The 15,488-nt window shown below is 42.8% G+C and overlaps 1 long non-coding RNA gene across 1 annotated transcript in view; it reads right to left on the reverse strand.

The window, feature by feature from the left end:
- Positions 1-2,582: 2,582 nt before the first annotated feature.
- LOC310687310 overlaps positions 2,583-15,488 on the reverse strand; it is a 374,731-nt gene continuing 361,825 nt past the window's right edge. Inside the window, exon 2 of the long non-coding RNA XR_014516379.1 lies at positions 2,583-2,633. This is a non-coding gene — a long non-coding RNA (uncharacterized lncRNA). The remainder of the gene's footprint in view (positions 2,634-15,488) is intronic.

A 15,488-nucleotide genomic window follows, 5' to 3' on the forward strand; every position in this document is an offset into this window, starting at 1 on the left:
TTTATCAACCATTCTTCTTCTGTAGGTAATTTATTCTCCTTCCATCTTTGGGCAAGTAGCATCCGCGCAAATGTTGTAGCATACATAAATAGTCTCTTCTGATCCTTTGGTATTTCTGGACCTAGAATTCCTAGTAAGAAAGCTTCAGGTTTTTTCACAAAAGTAATTTGAAACATTTTTTTCAACTTGTTATAGATCATTTCCCAATATACCTTTGTTTTCTTGTCTGTCCACCACATGTGGAAAAATGTGCCTTCTTTCTCCTCTGATGGATTGATTCAAGGGTTCTGGGATCTATAAAATGGTGAGGGAGAAGCTAAAGTCCCCAGGACTGTAGGGGATGGGGAAGCCATTTGCTGCGTTTTGGGTTGTGTATTGTTTCCGGGAGGGCGAATTAGGTAGGTTCACCATTCACTGGGAACTAGTGGTGCTGGCTTGGTCCCACGAATGTGGGTGCCCCAGGCCCTGCACCATCAACGGGGCACATGCGCACTGCATGGGGCATGCTTGCTACATCATCATGCCCCGCCCGGCATGTGCGTGCTACAATGCATATGATGATGGGACAATGAGCAAGTGGTGATCCTACAGCAGTGAAGGAACACCCAGTGATTGTTCCGGCACTAAACCATCAGCAAAATGCTAGCACAAACACCCTCCGAGACGTTTCTTTCAAGTCATTTGTATGACACACGCAGGCTGGTCTCTTACTGTCTTATTTATTTTTCGCTTTTATCAACGATGTTTGTTCTGTAACATCTGTTTTCTGCAGTAAATGAATGCTTGGAAGTTGCACAACACTCAGAGGCCAAACTCCCACCCTGTCCTTCAAGGCAAGATTTCATGCACCTGCTGGAGAAAGTTCAAACAAACAGAATCTTGTGGGAGGGCAGAAATCTCTAACTTTGAATGAATTCCACTGCCGATGAGTCAGGAGCAACAGACTTGCGATGCAGCCTCAAGGATCTTGTACTTTTCTTTGGCCATTAACTGAAGAGAGATAAGACACACAGCAAGAAGCTGATGTAAAATAACCATCATATGAAGGGGATTTTCTTCAAGCTGCAGCTGTAATTGCTTTTGCTAAGGGAGTGGCTGGTTATTTGTCAGAGAGAACACCCAGAATTTTCCTTCCTGGAATCATAGAAATGGAAGGAACCACAAAGATCATCCAGCCCAACTCCCTTGTCAGTGCAGGAAACCTACTACTACAGGATCTCTGATAAGTAGACTTCCAACCTCTGCTGATTTACCTGCAATGAAGGCGAGTCCATCACCTTGAGTTAGGCCCATCTGCATGACACATTTAAAGCTGTACCATTGTCAGCAGCTGGACTGAGGAGAAATGGTGGGAGCTGCCCCCACTTTCTTCTGAACCTTCCCAAGAACAGGAGGACAGTATAGATTTAGAACAGTGGTTTGCAGAAGGCCATAGTTCAGAGGCTGCAGAGCTGCAAAGCTGGAAAATATTGGGAAAGGAACAGCAGAAAGAAGAAACACCGGGGAGAGATAGCTGACAGACTCAGTGTCTTTGGAGAGCATTCCTGACCCTCCCTCTCCCAGGACCAGGCGAGCATTGAGGGTAATAGAACAGAAGGCTCAGAGGCAGAAAGCTCAGATTAGCTGACGCAAGGGTGATGTAGAATAGGAGAGATGGAGGGGGTTGGACTTTATTCGGAGCAACGCCATTATCTTAGGGAGGCTGCATTCCTTCGTCTCTCTCTTTGAACTATGGAATAAATTACTTGGTAAGAACTCCTCTTGTTTATCTGCTTATTGTCTGCCACCGTGGGAGGGATTCCCTGAAGCCTGGCAAACATACCACTCTGAACAACTATTGCTTCCCACAAAGAATCCTGAGAATTGTAGTTTGGGAAGGGTTCTGAAAGTTGTTCAGAGAGTTCCCTTCATAGACCAATAATTTCCAGAGTGGTTTAATACCTCCAACTAAGTGGCTGCATTTTAACCATTGATAAGCACTAATGGTTGCCCTGATCTGAGTGGACCCATAAGGGCAGGGGTCTTGAGGCTATCCATTGACAACTAGGAGCCAGACAACAGAATGATCCTGTTGCCAGGCCACCTGGTCACTGTCTTTGCCACTAAGGTGAAATGTATTGTCTTTCAAGATACAGCAATTATTTTGAAATGCAAATGGATATGTATAAATTAGCATGTGCAGATTTTGTGCAAATAGGTACCCTCTTTTGGATGGATGCATTTCACGGTTGTTGGTGAGATGCAAGTGGGCGGCCTACTGATCATTCATTATTATTATTTTTACAATAATTTTTAAAATTAATTTTCTATTACAATGATCCAATGGTAGGCTCATTATAACAATGCCAAATTAGAATACAATTACTAATCCCAATCATTCAGATGCCAAATTATATAATTTAGGTGGCCTCCTACATGCTAGACTTGATGGTTTTATGATTTACTTTGTTTCTGTGTTCCAAAATATTATTCATCTCAATTACAATCCAGTCAAAAGTACAATCCCTTATACAACAACTGCAATATTAATGACATCCATTCGTCTTGACACATTAAATGATTTATAAACCCATAGGTGAAGCATTCAAACTGCCGTATTTTTCGCTCCATAAGACACACCTGACCATAAGACGCTAGATCTAGTTTTTAGAGGAGGAAAACAAGAAAGAAAATATTTTGAATGAAACAGTGTATGATTTTTGTGGTTCATGCTGTGGCCACAGACATGATATGTGATTTGATGGTGAGTTTGGGGTAGCCCAATGCTAAAATCCTGAGAATCCATGTGGATCCGTGCTTTGTAACCACGTTTTTGCGCCATTGCGGCCCCATGAAACAATCGATGCATAATTTTTTGGTGCAGGCTGTAGCCATGGACATGCTATGTGATCTGATGGCGAATTTGGGGTGATCCAGTGCAAAAATCCTGAGGATCCATATGCTTTTAACTCCCCCCTCCCAGGCAGCCCCCTTTATCTCTAGAGTCCCTTATCTCCCTCCCGATCCCTTGCCGATCAGCTGCTCAGCAGCTTTGTTTCAACACCCCCTTCTCTCTTGTTTGCGTTAGTGTCTTTTCCTTAGCTGGAGCAGTTTTTTGCTTCTCCTTTTCTTCTAATTTCTCTCCTTGTTGCTTTAATCTTCCTGTCTCCTCTCCTTGCAAGTTCACTGTCTTTACCTCCCCCCTCCCAGGCAGCCTCCTTTATCGCTAGAGTCCCTTATTCTGATTGCTTGCTGATCAGCTGATCAGTGGCTTTGTTTCAATACCCCCTTCCCTCTTTCTAAAAAAAAAAAAAAAGCACGACCTGCTTTTTGGCCCTGGGCAATTCAGCTCCAGGGACCACGCATTCGCTCCATTAGACGCACAGACATTTCCCCTTACTTTTTAGGAAGAAAAAAATGCATCTTACGGTATATTGGTATATTGTTAATTCCTTCTGTGTGTTTACAGTATATTGTTAATCCTTCTGTGTGTGACAATTATTCTGTCCGTGGTGTTCCTTCCTGTCCCTACGGATCATTCATTTGTTCCTTTGACTCCTTGAACCACCCACCTGTATGCACACATTATTTATTATAATTATATTTATTATTCATTTATATTATTTATTAAATTTGTACGCCATCCTTCATCCAAAGATCACAGGGTGGTTCACAACATAAAATTACAAAATGAGAACACATCATAAAAATCGTAAAATGTATAGATATCGAAACATAAAACCAAAAAAATGGTTGGAGAGGAATACTGACAGCAAGATTTGAATTTCAGACATTTAGAAAACTGGAGAGTTAAAGATGAACAGTAAACATAGGAGTAAATCATCTGAAAAGGGTTAGTGCAAACATTCTCCAGTGCTGAGTAACAGCAATGCTGAACCCCAGCTCAGATTAAACACTTGATTGGAGGTAGCCCCCCCTCCCCTTCCTGCCCAACTCAATATGCTTTTATTTGACTGAAAGAAGCACAGTATGGCTGAGAGTTCAAGTTAAATTATTCCCTCATCTTCTTTCTTTCCATCGATAACACAATGATGGTAAAAAATTAATCCATCTTCCATCATGTCAAAGTCTCCTCCTCGTATTTGAGGAACCCATTGAGTTTCTGACACACTGATTTAATAATGTTAAAAGAATGAAACGAGACAAAGAGAAACCTGACTAATTGGCATTTCCAACAGATTTTCGCAATCAACCAGTGGGAATTCTTTAAGATATGAAGTATTTGCTTTCACGTCCTCGTCTCCCACATTCTCAGTCTAATGTTTGCTTGGTAAACCTGGTGGAATAAAGATCACATCTGCCTCATTGTGAGTTGTGTTCTTGGGAGGCAACTGCGTACGGTTTTTGTTAGGAGTTGTGTGTACGTAATTATATAGATATAATTAGATATATGTATCTGTGAGCATGCTATCCCAGTTTCTCCACTTCATTGATTGGAATGAATCCCACTCAGGATTGGTTTCCATTTTTAATGGACAGAAGGTCTCTCCCAAAGGGAAAAAGATGTCTGGCATTGCATTTAATAAAGTTTACTATGCAAGTTAAATCTCTGCAAGACAGGATTTGGGGGGGGGGGGAATAAGCAGTTCTTAAAATAATCCCACTGCTCTTCTGCGAAGCTTAATAGATATTACTCTCTGCAGGGACTGTAAAAGGCAGGCAATTAATCTCTATTTTGTAAATATGGAATGGTTACGTGATGGTTTAATGGAGCTTTGGTAAAATAATTATATAGCTTTAAAAGTTACTGATGCTGTCCCATTGCACTCAGTGCTAATGGAAGATTTTAGACAGATAAGTTCCCTACGGCAAGATGAAAATAAAATGTCACAATAATCTTTATTCCATTTCAGAGCTTAGGAGGCTACTGAAATACAACAGTGTGATCAAGAGTTCATCCCAAGAAATGTAAAGCATGACTAGTTTGTAGAATGGGGAATAGAACTAGGAAGTGGCTTTATAAGCCATTGGGTCCATCCATCAAACTGAGACAGAAGACCAACTTTATCCCATGAAGATAAAATATATACACTTAAAATGTGTTCAATCTGTTAATTGAGGACAGAGACCCCCCCCTCCCCATTTTATGCCAAATTCCTTTATTACTAGGTAAAATGCTGAAGTAATTTATTTGTTCACCGTGTGTGTGTGTGTGTGTGTGTGTGTGTGTGTGGTTTAGGCTTTGTTCAGAAACAACCATTAGCAGAAACTGAATTTTGCAGGCGAAAAAAAATAATAATAAAATTTGGATGGTTGTTATTTACTAAGGAACTAGCAATTAGATATCATAGGCAAAAACCTTTAATGGACAAAGCATTTCAGGTTCGATCCAAAGCTTCTATTCCATACCTCCCAAGTTTCCCAGAGAAAATAGGACATCCCATATTTTTTGCTTGAGACCTCGGCAGCCATTTTGGGAGCCACAATTGCTCACGCCTCGCTCTCTCCCTGAAGAAAGCGCTTTTGGGGGGGGGGCGAAAGTGAGGAGTGGATCACTCAGATGTGCATCCCAGATTGGGGCTTGACAACGTTGGGTGGTATGCTTATTCTTCCAGCAGAAAGTGCTTCCTCCAGTGTGTAGGGGTAAGGCCTTCCTACTGATACCAGGGTTTCTACAGCTAACCTGAACAGGCCTAGGTTGAGGTTGTGGCTGCACAGATGCACCAGCAGATGCCATCCAGCACTCCTGCTGGTGCACCCAGGTAAGTTCAACCTTGCCCCCAACGTTGCTGCCACCGTGCCCTGCCCCAACCCTCACCAGGTAAGAAGAGAGGAAGAGTTTGGATTTGATATCCTGCTTTATCACTACCTGAAGGAGTCTCAAAGCGGCTAACATTCTCCTTTCCCTTCCTCCCCCACAACAAACACTCTGTGAGGTGAGTGGGGCTGAGAGACTTCAGAGAAGTGTGACTGGCCCAAGGTCACCCAGCAGCTGCATGTGGAGGAGCGGAGACGCGAACCCGGTTCACCAGATTACGAGTCTACTGCTCTTAACCACTACACCACACTATTTCCAGCCCAAATGCCACATTTTTTTCTGGGCACATTTCCTACCTACAACAGGGACACATGCTAGGGCAGAAGCAGAAGTGTACAGAACAATGGATGCAATATTTTACCTTTGTATAATAGCTGTAGTTTCTACCGACATTCATAGAATGACAGAGTTGGAAGGGACCCTGAGTCCTGCAATGTAGGAATCTCAACTAAAGCACCCATGGCAGATGGCTCAAGTGAGAAAATAGGATGCGCCACCTCTAGTTGGACTCCAGCACCCATCAGTTGCAGCCAGCATTGCCAAGGAACAGTGATAATAATATTTATTTATACATGCATACATACATACCTACCCCACCCATCTGGCAGAATATTAAAACACAATCAAACATCAAACATTAAAAACGTCCCTAAACAGGACTGCCTTCAGATGTCTTCTAAAAGTTAGGTAGTTGTTTATTTCCTTGACATCCAAAGGGAGGGCATTCCACAGGGCGGGGGCCACTACTGAGAAGGCCCTCTGCCTGGTTCCCTGTCACTTCACTTCTCGCAGTGAGTGAACCACCAGAAGGCCATCGGCGCTGGACCTCAGTGTCTGGGCTGAATGATGGGGGTGGAGATGCTCCTTCAGGTATACAGGGCCAAGGCTGTTTAGGGCTTTAAAGGTCAGCATCAACACTTTGAATTGCGCTCAGAAACGTACTGGGAACCAATGTAGGTCTTTCAAGACCGGTGATATATGGTCTCAGCGGCCACTCCCAGTCACCAGTCTAGCTGCCGCATTCTGGATTAGATGTAGTTTCCGGGTCACCTTCAAAGGTAGCCCCACGTAGAGCGCATTGCAGTAGTCCAAGTGGGAGATAACCAGAGCTAGGGTGTGGGGGCAGAAGCAGAAGTGGACAGAACAATGGATGCAATTTTTACATTTGTATAATAGTTGTAGTTTCTACAGACATTCATAGAGTTGGAAGGGACCCTGAGTCCTGCACTGTAGGAATGTCAACTAAAGCATCTATGAGAGATGGCTCAAATGGCAAAATAGGATACACCACCCCCGGCTGGACTCCAGCACCCATCAGCCAGCCAAGGGGCAGGGATGATGCGAGTTGTCTCTCGAGAACAACTGGAGAGCCCCAGGTTCTCCATTCCTGTTGTGGAGACTTGAATATCTGCCTGTTGGGATGGAATCTCCATTAGCAAGGGATGGGCCCTCCATTAACTGCTTGAAATAACAGGCTTGTAAAGGGCTGCAGCAGATCTGCCAGCTAGGTATCATTCCCAGCTCAACTTTCCAGGTATGGCATGAACAAGGAGTTATAGATGGCCTCCAAAAAACAACACCACGGCGCACTCACAATGTTGTGCACTGGTAGTAGATAGGTAGCCGTGTTGGTCTGCCATAGTCAAAATAAAAAATTCCTTCCAGTAGCACCTTAAAGACCAACTAAGTTAGTTCTTGGTATGAGCTTTCGTGTGCATGCACACTTCTTCAGATACACTGAAATAGAAGTTGCCAGATCCTTCTATATAGTGAGAAGGTGGGGAGGGGTGTTACTCAGAAGGATGGTGGGAATGGGAGATAGGCAGATAGCTGGGAGAGCCTGTTGACGACTCTTAACGACTGTAATAGGTCTTACAGGAAAAGGCAAGGGGTGGGAAGGTGAGAAATGGTTTAGTTATGTATAGTGAGATAAGAATCCAATGTCTTTGTTAAGCCCAGGTCTTTTCATGGTTTTAAGTTTGGTAATGAGTTGTAATTCAGCAGCTTCTCTTTCCAGTCTATTTCTGAAATTCCTTTGTAGTAAAACAGCTACTTTGAGATCTTGTATAGAATGCCCTGGGAGATTGAAGTGTTCTCCTACTGGTTTCTCTGTTCTGTGATTCTTGATGTCAGATTTATGTCCGTTTATTCTTTGGCGTAAGGTTTGGCCTGTTTGTCCAATATAGAGAGCTGAAGGACACTGTTGGCATTTGATGGCATACACAATGTTAGACGATGAGCAATTAAATAGTCCCGAGATGGTATGTGTGATGTTGTTGGGGCCAGTAATGGTGTTGTCCGGGTGTATGTGGCAGCAAAGTTGGCATCTGGGTTTATTGCAGGCTCTGGTGCCAGTGTCTGTGTTAAGTCTGGTTGTAGTATTATTGTGGGTTAGGAGTTGTTTAAGATTGGGTGGCTGTCTGTAGGCAATGAAAGGTCTTCCTCCCAGAGCTTGAGAAAGAGAACTGTCATTGTCCAGGAGAGGTTGTAGATCTCTGATGATGCGTTGTACTGTTTTAACTTGGGAGCTGTATGTGATGACTAGAGGTGTTCTGTTATTTTCTTTTTTGGGTCTGTCTTGCAGCAAGTTCTCTCTGGGTATCAGTCTGGCTCTGTTGATCTGTTGTCTAACTTCATCTGCTGGGTATTTTAGTTCTGAGAAGGTTTGCTGTAGATCCCTTAGGTGAGAGTCTCTGTCTGTAGAATTGGAACAGATGCGGCTGTAACGTAGTGCCTGGCTATATACAATGGACTGTTTGGTATGTTTGGGATGGTAGCTAGAGGCATGTAGATATGTTTGTCGGTCAGTTGGTTTGCGGTATAAGGTGGTGTCTATGCGCCCATCCTGTATTTTTATAGTAGTGTCCAAAAAATGTATTTCTTGCATAGATTGATTCATTGTAAGGTTGATTGTGGGGTGAAAATCATTAAATTTCTGGTGAAAGGTGTCCAGGGTCTGTTGACCATGTGTCCAGATGATAAAAATATCATCAATGTATCACAGGTACAAGAGAGGTTTGAGTGGGTAGGAGTTCAGGAAACGTTGTTCTAAATCTGCCATGAAGATGTTGGCATACTGTGGGGCCATGCGGGTGCCCATTGCTGTGCCGCTGATCTGAAGAAACAGGTCATCACCGAATTTGAAGTTGTTGTGGGTAAGGACAAATTGGCAGAGTTTGGTGGCAAGGTCCGCTGTGGTTTTATCTGATATGGTGTTCCTTATGGCTTGTAAACCATCGTTGTGTGCAAAACCAATGTTGTGCACGTGAAAGCTTACCCATGGGCCTCTTGTCACTCCTTTGTGCTGTAGAACTCAGAGAAGCCTTTTGACACTCTATAAATGTAAGATCATAATAAAATAATAATAATAATAATTTAATAATAACAGCAGCATAGTCACTAAAATAGATGTTCGAACTTAAGATCCCTGCTCTTAAAAGGCGTTTACTAGTCTGGGCAGACAGTCAAAATAACTACAGTGTGCTGCGGATTTTCAAAAAGAGAAAATAACAGTGGAGCCCAAAAGTCTCGCTGCCTTAATGGCAAGATATTCCAAAATGCAACATGGTATGCGATAGGGACTCAAATATATATCTTAAGAAATGGCAATAATGCTTTAAATGGTTTTTAAAAATTGTTCTTGCCCTGGAAATGGCCCAAGGCTCTCATAACATGTCCACCCGGCAAACATCTACCTCTGAAGGATGCTGGCACCTAACAAATTATCCAATGGGGTTGTCAAACATCTTTTGTTGGAGAGAGAAAAATAAATGTGACAAATGTAAATATCTAAAGAGTAGGACCTGCACCATAAGGACTGGTGCAGTCAAACCTGATAAAGGCTGATTGTACATTCCTTTGCCCTTAGTCAGACAGCTGCTTTCTTTAATAGATCATGGCTTTTTGGACCAGTTGTTCATTCCTGGGCTATATAATCTTTCATTTCTACCTTTTAGGCATGCTGGGGGTGTAAGGTTCCCATTAGCTAATTACAACCAACTCTTCTTTTTTTTTTAATCCCTTGCTCCCCCTTTGGTGCTAGTTCACACAGGCTAAAGAACACATCAAAACAGGCCAAAAATTATTGTTCCACATAATAGGATGCAAATCTGATTCCTTTCTGTGCCCCCATTCGTACAAAAGAACCATCTGGTTCAGATGTTAGGGAACTGTGCTTTCAATTACAAACTCCTGGATGTGCAAGCTTTCCTTAGGCGTGACTGGAACAGAAAGTACATTTACAAGACGAGAAATCCTAAAAGTTGAGCTGCAACCCTTGAGTGGGAAATCAACCAACAAAAGTGATACCTGACTAACTGGTACAGGTCACTTATGCCTGTGAATTAAGTATACAGATTTTTATTGTTTAAGACCCATGGGCACATTTGCAAATCGAAGAAACACGCAGAGGGATAGTCAGCTAAGCGAGTAGACTCACTGAAACTGATGTACAGTACCTAACTTAGTAATGTTCATTCATTTCAGCAGGTCTGCTGTGAGTGAAATTTAGTTGAATACCACCCACATACTGCCACCCAACAGAATGCTTATTTCAAGTCTAATTTCAGAGTGCCTCTGAGGGTGCCAGGAGTCATGCTCAAAGAGCAATTGGGATCACAGAGAGAAGGATAAGAGAACAAACCAGGAGTCAGGAGCAAAGAGCAAAGAGAAATACAAGTAATTCTGGAGATCAGGTAAGCTCTGTTGTTCAAGCCTAAGGCAAAATACAAGGTGGCACCCCCCATATCACATGACTAGTTGACTTGAATGATTGCCTTATGCCATATGTGCCCTGGCAACCATTTCAGCCTGAGGAACTGTCACTTTTGCAACTGCCATATAATATTAGTTCCGCTCTTGTGAGGAATCAGTATTTTAGGGTGGCAGCCCCCGAACTCCCTGTCTGTTACTATCAGGCAGGCACCCTCTGTTTTTGACACCAGCTAAAATCGTTTTTTGTTTAGGCAAGCCTACCCAGACATATAATTATATCATGTATATTTCTTCTTGAGCTCTGTTGATTTTATCTATATTTTGATAATTTTATCATGTCTGCTTGTATTGAAGTATGCTGATCTTATCAGTATTTTCTTGGGTATATTTTATATTACTGTAGTTAGATATTTTATATAACACAATCCATAAATCTCATTGAATAACAATAAAATAAATCAGGGTTTCCGAACTTTTCAGAGCAACCGCCCTCATGGTTCCATAAACCCATCTACAGTGCCCCCTACCCTATGGTTTGCACAACTCACTAAGGAAGATAGTAATACAATAAAATTGAGAACACCCCCATCGTTCAGCTCAGACAGTGAGGTCCAGCACCAAGGGCCTTCTGGCAGTTCCCTCACCATGATAAGTGAGGTTACAGCGAACCAGGCAGAGGGCCTTTTGGGTGGTAGCGCCCGCCCTGTGGAACACCCTCCCATCAGATGCCAAGGAAATAAACAACTATCTGACTTTTAGATGACATTTGAAGGCAGCCCTGTTTAGGGAAGTTATAAACGTTTGAGTCTATTTTTAATATATCTGTTGGGAACTGCCCAGAGTGGCTGGGGAAACCCAGCCAGATGTGCAGTGTATAAATAAATTGTTGTTGTTGTTGTTGTTGTTGTTTGCACCTTTATTCAAAATCCAGTTAAAAAGATTTAGTTTAATTAATTCAACCAAGTTGATGAACTTGATCCAGTGATACTAGCTTTTCAAAGTCTGATAGCCATTTACTCCAGCACCCCTGTCTCTCCCCCCTTGCCTTTTAGCACCCCCAAGTAATCCCACTGCCAGGGGGCATGACCTCTCACTTTGGGGACCTGTGGGGCACACTGTGCACCAACATCGTTCCACCACCACTTTTCCAACAGTTTACTAGCACCCAAGAGCAGCTGTAAAACAAAGCAAAGTTTGGAGAAGCAAACAATGTTTTTTCAATAATCTCTGAGAGAGCTCATGGTTAACTTATGGTTTATTCAACCAACCATAGCTTAAACAAACCATGGTTAGGGTTAGGTGCAAACCAGGGCTAACAAGAGGGCCTTTTTTCTCCACCTTGCTGGTGTTTGACTCTAGGCTTGTTGGTTAGCACTATAATGAAAGCCAAATGTGAAACTTTCTGGTAAAAGCTGACAAACTCTAGTTGTTAATTGCACACACATATTCCAGAATTCATTCACCTTCAATTTAATTCTTTCTCCCCCATACTCATGTTTCTAATCTTAAATGATGTCAGTGTACTTGTTTCCCAGTGTACTGGGATGTTGCCAGAGTCAACCAAGGCTATTATGCTAACAGCATCCCTGGCATGGCTGAGATAGAAAACGCCATATCCTAAATTAGATCACTTGAAGTCGTTGACTTGATTAAGAGTGCTCTCCTGCAACACTGCACATTTCTGAGCTTTCTACAGCACTCTGACAGCTCAATCCATAACCAGGAGCTGAAGTATTAAATGCAGAGCATGTATAGCGACAGTGGAATGCAATAGAAATCAACCTTAAGCACAGATCTCACCTACAACCGTCTTTCCCAAACTGGTGCTCTTTGGGGCTGATGGGAGTTGTAGTTGAAAACAGATGGAGAGCACCAGGTTGGAGAAAGCTGACTTACAGGTTTCTTGGTCAAGTTTAAATGAAATAGAACTGAAATTGTATTTGCCAGTACATATATATCCTTCGGAATCTGAATAAAAAATATTCATACATGCCCTATTCATGTAAAAATGAGAGAGGTGGGGTTGATGTTCATGTCTTGAACAACAAGAGATGAACCTACACAGCCTCTTCCATTGAACAGGGAGATACATGAATAAATGCACATGACAGCTATTTCACATCTTCTCTGGCCCCTTCTGTGTGGATCAGAATGTGAATCTCAAATCAGAAAACTCTTCTGATTTTCAGTGTAGTCACTTTAGACTTGGATTGGTCTAATGGTGCAATTTTGCCTTTGAAGTTTCTGTCCACATACTTGGCAAGCAATGCCAATTTCTTGGGGAGTTTTTGTCTCCAGCATTTGAGATGAGCAATAGTCTAGCCTGTGCAGCAGGGAGGGGTTTACAAGCCAAAACCTCTTTGTTGTGGCCAAAGCACTTCCTTCAAGAGCACAGCGAAGCTCTCAATAGTGTCCCAAAATAGAGCAGCTTCAGAAACTTCAAGACTTTTGGACGTCCAAGAATATGCAAGGCCAGTTATTCTGGAGATGCTTAACTAAGGCTCATGTCACAACACGAGTTCTCAATTCCCAGAATGCCCAAGGATGCAATTAGATATTAAATCGCGTATTGTTTTGCGCTGCTCTTCGCCTGAGCAGGGGGGAAATGGCAGACTTGACAAAATAAGACCACAATTATATGCACACTTACTCTCAAGTAAGCCCCATTTAACTTAGTGGAAGTGACTTCTGAGATAGCATGCATAGGGTTGCACTGCACATTTCCTTGGGGGGGGAGAGTACTGAGATACACGAGACCTTTGTGATAATTTTCTAAACATTACAAATGTACAGTTTGAGCATGTGCACAGGTGGACATGGAATTGCCAGTTCTAAAGCAGCATTAGCAGCCTGGAATATAGAGCATCAGCCACACCTCTGGTCCAATCCAGAAACTCTGCCATATCAAACCAGCTCGATTCAGTTGTGGTTTCTCACCCTTTTTCCAGTGTTAAGTTTGGTTCACATTTCCACATCAATTTCTGATTTAGTTATTACTTAAAAGTCCTCAAGAAATAATCAGCATCTCAGCGTAGATTTCTCTTAATTGTGCAATTTTCTCCAATGCACACATTTTTGCAAAGCAATTTCCCCCCTAATTAATACATGTTTGTATGTTATTTTCATCAATATATGCATTTATGCCCAGACTTTACCCTAGTATATGCATTTTTGTACATGTTACTTGGCTGGAGAGCTGCACTACAAAATTCAGAGAAGTGCAAAGGCTGTGTTTTCAGTTTACAGATAGTTTGGGAAAGTGTGAAATAGGTTGAGCTTGCCTTTACATGTGAACTGAATAAAATTCCCCACCTCCACCCCTAAATGTGACGCAGGAAGGTATGGCAACTACCCACAAACTTCCATTACTGCCATTAAAAACCAGGCAATATTAAACCTTAAACAAAGAACCATCTGTTTCACTTTGCAAAACACAAAATATGACTAGCAGTATATTCGAAAAGTACCATAGCAGTATAACATCTAGAAGCTTGCTGCTCTTCAACTTTTCAGTGAAAGGATCCAAAGACTATGGATATATAAGATTGGGGGTTTAAATAGGAGAGGAGTAGTGGGTAAGTTGGTCAAAGGTGCTGGCCAGGTTCATCTGCATCAGGAGTGAAGAACCTTTGATTCTCCAGATGTTGTTAGCCTTCTATTTCCATTAATCCAAACATGGGTCTTAGAGGGCATCCCAGCAGATCTTGGGGTGTGTGTGTATGTTCTGCTGTGGCCCTGGAATTCCTGTTCAAGTGCTGTGTTGGAGAGTAACTGGCCACATGCCATCTTGATTTGCCCCAAGGCAAATAAAATGACAAGTGTCTGGGGTTCTGCTAGGTCTGTGTATTTGAAGGGCGGGAGGATACAGACTGCAGTTAGAATTTTCAGGAGAGGCAGAGAGATTGCCAACCTCAGGATTTTGGAATCTCCATGTCAGATGGCAGAGGTGGTTGCTCACGAGTAACCAGGCAGGAATCTGACCTGTCTTTTACAGGTTTCATTTAGGTGCAAAAACTATTTACGGTGCAGAACCCCAAAGTTCATGTCTGCCTCAATTGCTAGCAGAATCCGGGAGTGCTTGTTTCCTGGACCTCCCCCAACATAAAAGTCTCATTACGCCCAGCCTTTTCCTTCCCTCTTTGCGCTTTAGATTTCTGTGCAGGGTGGGCGACGGAGGGGGCATGCTTCCCTCCTGGCTGGCTGTGCCAGAAGTGGTGTTGAGGCTCCCACAGCAGCCTCTGGTCCTTTCACCTCTTCCCCACTGGAGGTGGGGATTCCTCATCACCGGAAGAGGAACTGCTTTGCAAGATTTTCGGAGGCTCCCTGTAACACAACTGCCCCTCTGTTTCCCGCCCCTGTTCTGATGGCAGTTCCCTGACACTCCATCTCACTCTAGATGATTGGAATCTATGCTACTGAAAATTTTAGCCTCGGTGTCATAAGAGACCAGCATGTTCTTCTGAAATCTGGGAGAGACTTGGGGAGCGTGGGTTGCCTTGGCACTCTGAGTAAACGATAAGATGTTTCAGTATTTTATCTCCTGTGCCTCAACCATGGATGTTGGACTTAGATGAGTGTTTTTGAAAAGCTGAGTTACCGGTGTATCTGTGGATGGGATGTCAGGCTGCCTTTAGCTCAAGAGGGAAGACGGAGCGTGAGGATGTATTGCGGCTGGGATTGAAAAATGAATGTCAAACGGATATTTGGAGTGCCTGCTTTGAAAGGCATTTACCGATGCTATATGTATGACTTAGGACTTGCTTGGCTCAGGTTGAATTTCTTTGAGCCCGCCTTGTAATTCTCAGAGGCTTGTTGAAATTAGAGCAAGAGGATAATACTAATTAGAGATCACTCCGTGATGTTTGGCATAGGAGGAGAAAGAAGAGGCTCAAGTGGTCAGATGCAAGCCTTGTAATGAAGGGCTTTCGTTTCCTCAGATATACTGATACCCTTTTGATCTCTATAAAACAGACATGGAGCAACGCTCATGTTTCATCTCTATTTTTAATCTCCTTGA

The sequence above is a fragment of the Podarcis liolepis genome (genome assembly GCF_965112155.1).
Source record: "Podarcis liolepis genome assembly, chromosome: 10".
In the NCBI taxonomy this organism is placed as follows: Eukaryota; Metazoa; Chordata; class Lepidosauria; order Squamata; family Lacertidae; genus Podarcis; species Podarcis liolepis.